A 12,451-nucleotide genomic window follows, 5' to 3' on the forward strand; every position below is an offset into this window, starting at 1 on the left:
TACTGAGCTGGGTTAGGAGTTGTGCTCTGAGGCTGGTGTGCTGTCCGCTGGCTCAGTGGTTAGCTAACAAGCTGGCCTGCAAGTATTCTGCCAGGAGAAAATACTGATACACATCAGCTAGTTCTTTGGTTCTAGCCTCTTTCTAGTAAAATACGCATGCTTCCTTCTCCAACTGTGAGTGTAATAGCTTCAATAAGGAAATCCTTGCTCACTATTTCCAGACCTGGCTCCCTAGGTCAGTCTTGTTTTCTGCTCTCTTGGAATTAAACTCATAATTGCTTTTTGGCCTTTAAAGGTTTTTGGTTTTTTTTTGGGGGGGGTGGTGTTTGTTTGTTTTTTTTCTTTCTAACACCTCCACAGAGTTGGGGTGGGGTGTTAAATTAGTGAAATGCCCCAGGGTTTGCAAAAACACTTCTACCACTTAAAGCTTGATTATTTTCCAAGAGTGACTTCTAGCATAGGCCTTTTTGAATGATCCAGTGCTTTGGTAAGCAGCTTCTGCTGTTTCAGATACGTGAGTGTATTAAGGAGCTGAAGTGCTTATACCATTTAGCCAAAGAAAGTTGATTTAGTAAATTAATATAAAAATAATTAAGTAAATATCAGCAAATTACATGAGATATTTTCAGAGTCTAGCTAGTTAGTAACTTTTTGTGCTATACTTCTGCAGAATAGAAACAAAGCAGCTGCTGTCTTCGGAGAAGTGAATGTGCTCAGGACTGTGTAGGCAATTGGTCTATTTTTAGAAAAGCATCAGTACCTTTTACAAAGATATATGGAGAAATAGAGGAAAAATGGTAATTTTCAGAAGAAAATCCAAATGGTAATTTTCCTAATTTATGTATTTTAAAATCTGTAAGAAGAAAGTATTCTGTAGTACTTTTTTTTCTTTGCAGAGGTGAAAATCTAAAATTTTATTACGAATACAACTTAGATTAAAAGCATTTCATTCAAGGAGGTCTTCATGGTCATGGTTTTTATTGAGCACTTAGACTGACATACCTTGCCTACTGTTACTGCTAAATTAAATTTCATTTTGACAGCTGACCACCATGTCACTCTTTCAGGGACTATTTTGTTCTTAGAGTGAATGTGACATAAGGAAAATGGTTTATCTGTGAATATTATTCCTTGTAGATTTTCTGTTCTTACAAATATGCTTTAACAGGCTTCAAGATTGTTGGGAAGAGTGCTTTTTTCATTCTCTTGACGTTTTTTTCAGTGTGAAAGTTGTGAAGTGTTGAAAGCATAGGTTTTCCTTGATTAATGTAGCCTCTGAGATTCTCAGCTTCTTGGCAGCATGTCCCTAAAGATTCTTTTCTTTCTTCTTTTCTTTTTTTTTTCTCCCTCCAAGATACAGAGGAGTAAACAGGTATATACTTCCCAGGGAAAAGAGATGCTTGAAAATAGCAAGGGGAACTAGTCTTATCCCTAGATTTAAAAAATAAAGTTGTTTGTGTCCTGTCCCCCCCGCCCTTCCCCTTCACTTACACATTTTAATGGACTGTATCCTTGTTAACAGAAGAAAGGAATTGTTTAAAATACGCATATATCAGGGAAGTGGGACGACTCTTGTCTGTGTAGAGCATTGTCATAGGGGAACTTTCCTGAAGCATAAAGAAAAGCTCAAATGGTGCTAAAATTTGAGTAAAAATAGTATATTTACTGACTGTGAGGTATTGTAATTTTACAGATATAAAGCATACCAAATCTGTGAAGACAATGTGACATAATTACAGAAACTTGACTTAGGGTAGCAACAGCTGAGTCTCCGTTAATGCATTCTTGATTCTGAATTGTCGTCTGTGGACCGTTGCATTTAGAATGGCTTTAGAAGATGAACCAAGCTCCACTGATTCAGAACCACGCTGGTTTGCTTTAAATTAGGAAGCAAAACTCAGTATCCTTTTTGCATTCAGAATAACATGGATATCATCAATTAAAATAATAAAGGCAGTGTGCATGGTCTTTTTAAAGTGTCTTTAGTTTGTGAAAGGCACTTCAAGTTCTAGTTTTCACTTTATGCGCTTGACTACAGGAATGCCTAGTGTTAAGTTAATGCGTGTGTATGAAAATACTTGCAAGTAAAATGCACTATGTTTGATCTGCTTGTTTAAAAATATGTGATAGTATGTAGTTTGTGAGCTGTAGGTATGAAAAGTTCTATGTTAGCTGACTTGTGTGTAATGCTGATGGGGAAACGTGAGCACTTGAAAAAGTATTTCTTAAGCCCCACTAGTGAGCTGCCAACAAAAATAATTCTTAGCTATTGTAGCAGGATTAATTCAGCTTGTTAGATACCATATATCGCTGCTATGTTGGAACGAGCTGGTGTGGGTTCTGTTGCACTGATAGTGATATGTTTAGTAAACGTGACTAAGAATTTAATTGTATAGGGCACTGAATTTAATTAGCCAAGAAATTTGTCCTAATAGTGTCTTCCTTCATAAGTATAAAGATGCTATTTACATATCTGATCTATGTCCTGAGTTTTCTCCCAAATTTCTTGTCCCTGAAAGACGAATTGTTCTAACATACTTTTTATGCAGATTTAATATTGCTTCAAGATTTCTCTGGTAGTTAGAGGGTTAGCAATGGAGTTTGAGCCTAGGCCTGAGTTTAGACCTTCCTTGTGGGGGCTATTGCTGTGTACAGGCTTGCAGAGAGCATCAGATGTTATCAGTACCAAAGCAGATATAATGTCTGTTTTCTCGAGTCCGTTTTCAAAGCAGTCTCATCTTTATATGAAGAAAAGCTTTCAGATTAAAGGCTTTGAATAAGCTTGCCATATTTGGATTAGGATCTCAGTTACAGAGAACCTAAGCTTATTGCTAGGGGTGTCTGCTTGACTCCTTCAGACTGGTATTAACCAGGTTTGAGTAAGATCTCATTTCTCTTCAGTACTGCCCAGTTGGCAAATGGACAGATGACATGTGAATGAGAAGCAGAGTACCTCACTGATGTCTGTCTTTGGAGATACTCTTGTGGCATTCATTGCTCCTTGGGCAAGAAGGGCAGAACACTGGAACGGGGTGGGTTTCTGATGGCTGGCTGATGTTGTGTGCAAAGCTCATTTCTGATATAAGGAGAGTGGTACCATGGCATGTCTTTATGTTGACTTTGCCCTTTTTTCTTATAGATTGCTGTTCTCCACTACTGGGTAGGTAGTGAGCCTGTCATAGAGAGAAACCTGTGCTGCAATCCCAGGAGGGGTTTTGTGGGAGCCAAAGTGGTCCTGTGGAGCTCAGCAGCAGTGTGGGTGGTGGTCTTGTTGTAGGGCTGAACTGAAAGATAAAGTTTAAAGAAGGAAGCTGTCTTTTCTCATGATACTCTTCAGGCTATGTGTAGAATGCAATTATCACTGTTTTGATCTTTCAGATGATTTAGTTTTATGCTTTTAAAACCTTTTGTCAGTCAGGTATATTCATGCTTGGTTTTGATTTGCCTTATTACTGTCTGTGTAGACTAAACGGTGACCATTACTTTTTCTATTAGAATCAGCAGTGCAACTGCAGAGGAAAAAGCCACAGCTATCAGGTAGACATTAAAGAAATGTTTCTTGGTTTGATGTTCAACTCATCATGCCTTTTTTTTCTCATTGGGTCAAAATCTTCCTTTGTTCTTTTGAACATTCTAGGAATTAGGCTACATAGAAATGACACTCGCTGCTGAATGTGGGGTATACCTAACTGCAGCTGTCCCTGGAGTAGAACTCATCATGACATGAATAAATGAGGAGGCTTTTCATATCTGTGAGAAGCTTACAAAGCAGCTTGCACTCTTTGCAATTGATGCTTAATTGCTTGCGATTTAAAGACCCTTAAGACAACATTTATTCATACTTTTTTCCCCCAGTTTTTGATACTTCTTACATGAGAGCTTTCTAGCATTAATACACTGATGTTTTGAAATATAGATATATAAGAAAATTGCTCAAGGAACATTGTATATGTTATATAGATGTAAGTGTGAATATATATACAAAAAGAGAGAACCAGGTTTGTTTTAAAAAAAAAATCTGTATCACTTGAGGTTTTGGAAGGAGGCAGTTTGAGGCTTGAGTCTAACTGAACTCTAGAATTCAGAGGCAATTATTTATCATAGTCGTAACTGCCAGTCTTTTAAAATAGACCCTCCCCCTCCCCCTTCAGTATATGTATATCCTTTTTTTATAGCTAGGATGATGTCACTGTGCTAGAGCATGCCTTTTTTTCCACCCCTTGTTGGAGAGAGAGATTTGTTTTGTTTGCAGGTATCCTCAGGTGATTCCATTTCTTTTCTACAGAGCTTTATGAGGCAAAGGTGCTCATTGGGGATGGGACAGGTTGTGTGGTCTGTGTGCACAAATGTGTGTTTATTTCACCTCAAGGTGTACAATAAAAATTCCCCAACACTTTTCTGTGTTGGTAAGGTTCCATCATAGACAACTGCTTCTAAATGTAAGACAGTATAAAAGGCAGGGTGGGGGGGTAAATTGTATTTGGAGCCTCTGAACACTAGTAGATGAATATAAGTAGTAGGCTTTAGAGTAGGTTAAGTACATTTTCTACTTGTATCTCAAGTTACTGCAGCTATTGACAATCAAAAGTTTTTTTACCAAGCAGTTCTAGGAAATCAAAAGGTATTTTAAGAGCTGGTATGTAAAATATCAGCTCTGAAATAATGAGATCTGAATAACTGTGTGTTTCACAAGCTGCATTTCTCAAGCTTTGTAGACGATTGTTATGGCTGATGGATAGGTTGTCTCTTAGCAGAGAATGTGATAAACCCTCCTTTCTTGGTCCCATTCCAGTGTTGGATAATAAGAGCATAACTAATTCATCATCCCTCTACAGATTTCCAGTAATCTGTTATTAATGCTTGTATTCAAGTAAATATAACTAAAGCTGACAGATGTAAAAACTGTTGCATTCACAACCCAATGATGCAGTGAGGTATAAAAAAAATGGCTAGGAATTGTAAAGTATAGCCTTTTGCGAAACGTAATGATGGTGTCTAACTTTATGATGAAAACACATTATTGTGAATGTCAGTGCACAGAGAATTGTTTAGACAGACTGCAATAATGATTGCTAAAGAAATATCAAAAGCAATAAAATATAGAACAACAATCTTCCATTGGCTTTGTTATAATTCAAATATGTTACCACTTGTGTAGTATCATTTCCTACAGAGAATCACATTCAGTATGACAGGTGATTCTTTTAAAAGGAAGTCATGGTAAAAAGGTTTGCTTTTGCTTTTAATATCTTAAAGACTTAATATGGATGCTGGCATATATTTTGTCTCTAAACCCCAATATTATGGCAATTTGAAATGGAAGAAACTTTGAATTTGTTAAACTATTCTTTTTCTTGTGGGTGGAGTTTGAGGCTCCAATTAAGTTTCATTAGCAATTAAAAGATCCAATTCTGGACAGAATAGATTTGGACAGTAATCATACTTAGTGGAAACACTTTAATAAAGGGAGTGTCTGGTTGTATCCCTTTTGCTTCTGCAAACCAAAGGAGGCTGCTTTCTGTTGGTCACCAATAAAAAAAGTTTGTATTTATGAACATTAGTTGTTTTTTCGGGATTGTTTCTGTATTCCATTTAAGATATGTTAAAGTACTGTTTATTAATAAATAATGATACTTTGTGGTATAATTATATTTTTAGAGAAGAGAAGGTTTTATCCTTTTAAAATAATAGGCCACTATGTACATGAGTTAGTAAAACCCTTTGGGTTCACTTGAAGTTGAAAATAAATTACAAATCTTTGATCTCATTCATCTAAATTATAACTTTACTAGCAAGTCTCAGTTAGAGGTTAGTAGGGTGGAGTCGTGCAAGCTGCACTACTTAAGGCTCATACAATAGAAGGAAGCGTTGAGGCAGTCTTGTTTGCACATGCTCTGTCTAATAAATGACTCTTTCCTGAAGTCTTGAGGAGAAGGCTTTGCAGAACTGTCCACTACAGTGGGCATTTAGAGACAAGACCACAGGCTATGTCCTCTGGATGTGTTCAGTAATATTCGCTGTTTTGGGGTAACCTTTAGCCCCCATTATCTGCTGCCTTGGCAAGAGGCACTTCTGTTATTGGTGTCAGTGTCTCTCCTTGGTTAATCAGTGGCATTCTCACTTAAAAAGAGAAAGTAGAACTCTAGGATCAAACTGACTGCTCAGAATATAACAGATTTGTCCTGAATATAGTTATATAAGAAATAAGCAATGTTTACTACCTGTTAGTAAAATCTTGACAAATTCTAGTAAGTCTTTCCTATCTTAGCTCCATACGATACCTCCTGTCCTTTCTGAATGTGAGTTATCATTAAAGCAAATGAAAATACTACATTATTAATTTGTCTGTTCTGCTGCAGAAAGTGAAATGCTTATTTAAAAAGCAAAATATACTGTAAGGTACCAATTTTTACATCATTAATTTTTTTTTTAAAGTTGCTTTTAACACTTTAATTTGATGATAGGTTGATAGTGGGATAGGAGGGAAACTAAAAACTTTGATCCAATCAAATTTTATTTTCTCTTAAGAGGTATAAATAGTGTCACTGTGGATTGTTTTTTTGTGACACAGTGTTGATCAGAGTGGAGTCGATTTAACCTTTCACTATGTTGCATCTGTGGAGAGACAGAGGTCGCTGAAGAGAATATAAAGAATTTACTATTTTATGAGTTCTTTCTCTTTTCAGTGAAAGTAATAGTTAGGTCCCTTGACTGATAGAACACAGACACAGAAAGCAAGAAGAAATAATGCAAGAAAAAGAATTTGTATGTGGGATTTCGTCTAGTGAAATACATTAAAAAATCCCCATCCCCTTCCCCACCCCTGCATATCCAGTAAAGCTAAATAAAATAAAAATATTAAAAATTCAGGTCGTAGGTGAGTTTTTACACTGGTTATGTTGTATGCTGCTGACAAACTAGGATGACTTTTTAAATGTTAAACTTCTATTACTGAGTCATGCCCAGAACTTTGTTCTGTCATTTTGAATTTCTGTTCGTGTCTTCAGTTCGGTGAGCTCTTTCTAGTGTTATCAAACATGACTTGCTATTGGGAAATAGTATGAGAATATTAAATTTGAGGTGGTTGTTTTTATTTTCAAGTTTCACTTATTGATAGAAAGCATCCATCTTATAGAGAACTGTCATTTTGTATTACTTCTCTTATGATAAACATAATTAATAAAGTACCTTAAGTCCAGTCCATCTGAACACTGCTGGTGAAGTAATCTTCTCTTCATTCTCTTATCCCTCCTTTCCTCCTCCGCCTTGCTTTATCTGGATAGCTCATTTTTGTTCCAATCAGTTTTGCATTGCAACAAGGTCAAACTTCTTATTCTTGCTTTTAAGACTGAACTGTATATGTTCATAGATAGTCTCTGTCTACATTTTATAATTCCAGGTTTTCTTGCGTTCTCCAAAGCCTGCTTTTCCTACAGAGGCTGGGAAAGAGTTCTGAAGTTAAGTCAAATACAAATGTAAGAAAAGTGGTCAGAAATAAATGCTTTAAAAAAATACAAGTTCTGAGTGTGGCAAAAATAATCTGCTAACAGAAATAGGGTATGTATTTTTTTCTTTTTTTTTTATTCCAGATGAACAGGTTCTACAGAACAAAGGATGATAGGGAAAGTAGAAGGCTGAGGCCACCAGATCACCTCTGCTCTCCCATTTAAAAGTAGCAGAGACCTCTAATTCTTCCTGGCTTAGATAAACAGTAACCATTCTCTCCTTTGCAGGAGGGCACCTGCTTCACTTCCAATTTATATTGACCAGGGGCTACATAATAAATATATGCAGCTTGAAACTGAAACAGGGACTAGGGAGATGGTAGACTTTATCTGATGCCTATATTGGCATACCTATTTAAATGCTGGTACTTGACTTGTGATGTGTTATTTAAGCATTAAAGTTATGTTTAAATAAAGAGGAAGTATTTGTCTCTAAACCTATTACATGGCCAAATTCAGCTAAACTACAGAATACAACAGCATATTCTTCTGTATCCTTTTTTTTTTTTTTTTTTTAAAAATAATTCCAGAGAACAGCCCCGTCATCTTAAAATCTGTTACTGGATTGCTAAAATGGTCCACAAGCATGTAATATTCTTAAATTCTGTATTTGCGTGCAAATTCAAATTTAAGAGAAATACTCACTTTCAGTTGTGTGTGACCACAAGGATTATATGCAGATATTATGCACTTGGATCTGGCTGTGATGATCCCTAACCCTTGTAACATCTGGTCTTTGCTTTTGTGAAGTTCTGCATTTAGGTGTGAAGCAGAGTTCCGCACAGTACTGAACACAGCAACCAGCTGTCTCAAAAGCAGAGATTATTAGGAACATGAAACCTCCATCAGCACTTCTCTGCTTTCTCTGTGAATATTTTAATGCCTGTGTCCTATTTTTTTTTAAGTTTCACGCATGAGTATGGCCCTTAATATCCAAAGGACTTTGTTTATATTCAAAATCATGATCTTTATTGACACCTTTTTCTGCTGGCTGTCAACTGGTAGCAGAAGGTTCATAAATACCAAACCATTTTTCTGCTCTGTTATTTTTAAAAAACCTTTCTCATTCTCATATTTTATACTTGTATTTAAAAAAAAACCACACACCCCCCCCCCAAAACAACAACAAAAAAAAACAAACAAAAAAACAACAACAAAAGTCAACCACAACAACAAACTCTATCTCCTGGTGATAAGGTCAGAAATGATTGCTATCACACAAAGGAAAAGCTTGAATACTGTTGAAGAGAGCCAGAAAAAGAACTTGCATAATAAGAGAACAGATTATGCTTTTAAAGGGGCAGTGAAGGAGACTTGCTAAGTTTTTCAGGATCAAAGAAAAGGTTTTTAAAGATAGACATGGTGGAAAAGTAGACAGCCAGGTGAAGGGAAGCTGTAGAAAATGAAAGGGATAACTGGGAATGAGAGATGTTCTAGGCTAAAGGTATGTACTGGAAGCTACAGAAGAAATGCATTTGATGTACAAGATACAGTAAAACAGTGTGCAGGGATGATGATACACTATTTCTAATAACTTGCTTCCATTTGCATTCATCGTTGGACCTGTAATCACTGAAAAACTTTCTTTAAGGAAAAAAAGTTCAGAAATAGCCTTTTCTATAGTTAATAGCATGTCTGGTCAGTGTGCTGCCAAATATATGCTGAGTTTAGTATTCCCGCTGTGATTCCTTTTTTCATAATGGAAAGAGCAGGAACAGCTTTCATAAAAACTGTTTGTCATCTTTTAAAGCATGTATTGTTTTTCTCGTTGACAAACATGGCCTTTGGCATTTACAGCTTATGCTTTTCCTAAATGCAATTCATTGGCAGAGTTAGATGTTCTGATGTTTCTAAGAAGTAGGATTGTATCAGGCAAACTAACTTGAACAATTACTTGAATGCAGGATAATATAGACATTCCGTAATGCAAATAAAGTGTTTCCTAGATGAAAATATAATCAGATTTTTTTTTTTACTTTTAATGGAAATGTTTCATTTTGGAAGCCTAAATTATATTTGATATGTTAACATTATTTTGTGCTTTCTTCTACATGAGCTTCCTGCTTAAATTGTGATTAGACCTTTAGTTCAAAGATACAATTCATAATGAAGCCTGTTCAGTGTAGTAGATGGGAGGCTACTATGCAGCTCCTTGGCTCCAATTCAGCAAAACAGAGTTTGTTTGGTTTTAAGCTGCAGTAACTGGTATTTGTAACAAATTATTACACAGATGTAGGTACTTACAGACTATAGCAGTTTAATTATAAATAGATTGTTATAGCTTTCTGAAAACTTATTGAATTGATATATGATATTGTCATAGGTAATTCCAGAGGAATATATTGTAAGCCTGCGCTTTGTTCTGTAATAATATCCAAGCAGTAGCAACTACTGTTTTGGCTATAGTTCACTGCTCCTGGCAGGTTAAGTTTTGGGTCTGTATGACTTCAAATCAAGGGTTGTGTATTTGTCAGGCTTAAGAATCTGTCTGCAAGAAAATTCTATCTTTAAAGTGAATATTGGCAAAATAAGCTTTCCCATGAAATGTTAGGTATCTGTCATTGCAAACTTGAGATGTACATATTGAAAATAACATTTTACATTTTTGCAGTAATGCAGAAAGGGCAGCGGGAAATAGGGAGTTCCTTACTGTGTGCTGTATTTGTAGCGGTTTTTATTCTCTTCTGTGATCATGGGTGAGGGAAGCAGGAGATATCCATGGGGATGTTTTAGAGAGTTTATTTTTAATTAAAAATGGATATACATCTTCCTTGATTCAGTGTGGTTTTTTGAATCCAGTTAAATATTCTACATGAGATACTACCTTGCAAATAATCATTCCACAGTCTAGGGGGAGATTATTGCCCTTGAGGACCTGGCTGCATAAAATAGGGAACTCTTAACTCTTCTTGGAGTGAAAGTCCACTAGGGCAAAGAATATTGTTTTTTGTCTCAGGATTAATTATAATAATAAAAAAATAATCAATGTTCTGTGCATATGTTTTACCAGGTAAGAAGAATCAAACAATTTGTGTGTTAATTGTGACAGGAGTGATGATGCTAAAGAGTTTATATTTGATACCCCTGAGAATTATGGAAGAGAAGGCACAGTTAGGTCTATTCTAAGGAAAAGAATTGCAAAACAGTGAAAAAGCATATGGGTGGTCAAAACCAGTTGGAGACTGGGAAAGACACATAGGACAGGGAAGAGGAAAGACTGGAGGAAATATGAACTAAGAGGTTGGGCAAGACGAGAAATTAGAGGTGGAGTCTGGTAGAGGTGAACAGGACTGCTATAGGACAGGACATTTTGCTTGCTTTGGTTATAATGATTAGCAGTTGTGTGACTGGTAGCAGAACTTACTCTTGTATGTTTTATAAACTAAAGGCAAACTCCATTCTGAAGCAGCAGTATTGCAGTGATACAATTCTGTAGTCAAAATGGCTTCACAACTTTTTCATCAAAGAACTCATGCTAATACAGAACCATAGTCTAACAACAACTTATATATATCACTTTCTGCAACATGAAATAAGATAACTGTAACAAAATAAGATACATTTTTTTTATTTTGGTATTCGCTGCCTTGTTATGAAGTACACAGAACATACACTATGAATAAATGTTGTGAGAGGGCATATAATTGGATTTATTTAGACGATTATCTGTAATATTAATGAATTAAATTTTGTATTGGAATACTGGCTTAGGTCTCATTTTAAGATTGCAATTTATCCTTTTTATCTAATGGAAATTAAAGTTTTGGTGGCAGTCGATGTTGACCTGCAAGACCTTAGCTAAAGTTTGTGCTTGTTTGTTGCTTTGTTTTAGGGATCTTGCTGTCTTTTTATTCCAGTTCTCATTTCATTAATTATAGCACTGTCATAGTTTTCATGAACTTGTATCAAATGAAACTGTGTTCCTGATAATAGCACTACTTTAATTGAATCTGGAACTTCTGTTAAGAGGTGTGATTTTGAAGGGTGTGGAGTGTGATTAGTATCTCAGCTGTTTCAGAAAGTGTTTGACTTTACGTTTGGTTAACAGGCTTTAATTCTAAGTGTAAATTTGCTTAAAAGGATGGACTTGCTATGGCTTTGCAATGGAGATGAGACATATAGTTTTCTGAAGAAAGCTTTGTAGAAAGCTTTCATTTTTTGAAAGCTTTATAGGAACAAGGGCTTTAGTTTTCTCCAATTACTAAAATAATGGGCATTATAGCTTTAGGAAAAACAAAACCAATCCAAAACCTGCTGCTGTATTTTCATTACTTTTAAAAATATTTCTTTTGCTATGCAGAAATTATTTCCTCAACTTGAGACACCTTGAGATACAATCAGAAGTATTGGCATGATGTGCATTAGGACTTAAGTTGTTAATGTTGGCATTGTTGCTTTTGTCTTTTGAATAAACAAGGTAGGTTAAGCAGGTCACATCTGTCTAACCTTCACATACTTGGAATAGATAGGTCTTTCTTATTGTGTGATTTCCCCTGTGGAGGATTCTGCAGCAACTGGAAGAGTTGATAAAGTTGGGTGAGTACTGTGACCAGATTTGCCAGGAAGAGAACAGAAATGAGTGTTAGGCTTCTGAGGGTGTGCCAAAGTGTTTCTTGTATGCTTTTCTGACTTGTTGCCTGGAGGCAATTAATGTGTCTGTCTCTAGCCACACTGTGGCAATCTTTATACAATGATACACACCTGCTTAAGAGGAAAAAATGGGAGGCAAACTCTGGGATGGAGTTTCAGCAGCAGAGAGCTGTTTTATAAGAAGACATGCTGTTTTCCAGATACATGTTTTTGTGGCATATATTGCAATAAAATGTAGAAGTCATTCTCAGCTGCTAAAAACTAGTTTAATTTCAGTTATGCCTGTTATCCTCTCACATTCATGGGGAGACTTAAGTGTCTTGCTCCTCTACCTTTACTGGAAAGTGAAGAACAGC

Source organism: Haliaeetus leucocephalus, unplaced genomic scaffold (assembly GCF_000737465.1).
Source record: "Haliaeetus leucocephalus isolate CR32 unplaced genomic scaffold, Haliaeetus_leucocephalus-4.0 Scaffold2, whole genome shotgun sequence".
NCBI lineage: Eukaryota > Metazoa > Chordata > Aves > Accipitriformes > Accipitridae > Haliaeetus > Haliaeetus leucocephalus.